Consider the following 337-nt stretch of genomic DNA (forward strand, 5'->3'; position numbering starts at 1 on the left):
CGCCCAGAAGGTGGAATCGAACCACTCCGACGCTAATCGGCTACAGGTTTGAAGCCTGCACTCCAGACCACTGAAGATCATCCAGGCAATCGGTTTCGATACTCATGTCTTATATATATGGTGCCGAGCAAACATTACTGACGTTTGCGGTTGTCGAGTGATTAGCGAGAAACGATCGAACGTAAATAGGCACCTGACTGGCCACGCTGCAATTATCCTGGCAAATTCCGAATTTGATATTTGATAGTAATGCAGCTTTTGATGACGTGATTCTCATCTAGACATTCGGAATCAGTGACGTCAGGATATATTGCGATTAATACCATATCCATCAATT

At 44.5% G+C, this 337-nt stretch overlaps 1 non-coding gene across 1 annotated transcript; it reads right to left on the reverse strand.

The window, feature by feature from the left end:
• On the reverse strand, positions 1-87 carry Trnastop-uca (transfer RNA opal suppressor (anticodon UCA)). The gene has a single exon. It is a non-coding gene; the product is annotated as a tRNA-Sec (tRNA).
• Positions 88-337: the final 250 nt, after the last annotated feature.

This window comes from Botryllus schlosseri, chromosome 13 (genome assembly GCF_051294905.1).
Source record: "Botryllus schlosseri isolate E-star chromosome 13, Bs_hap1, whole genome shotgun sequence".
NCBI classification, from domain to species: Eukaryota; Metazoa; Chordata; class Ascidiacea; order Stolidobranchia; family Styelidae; genus Botryllus; species Botryllus schlosseri.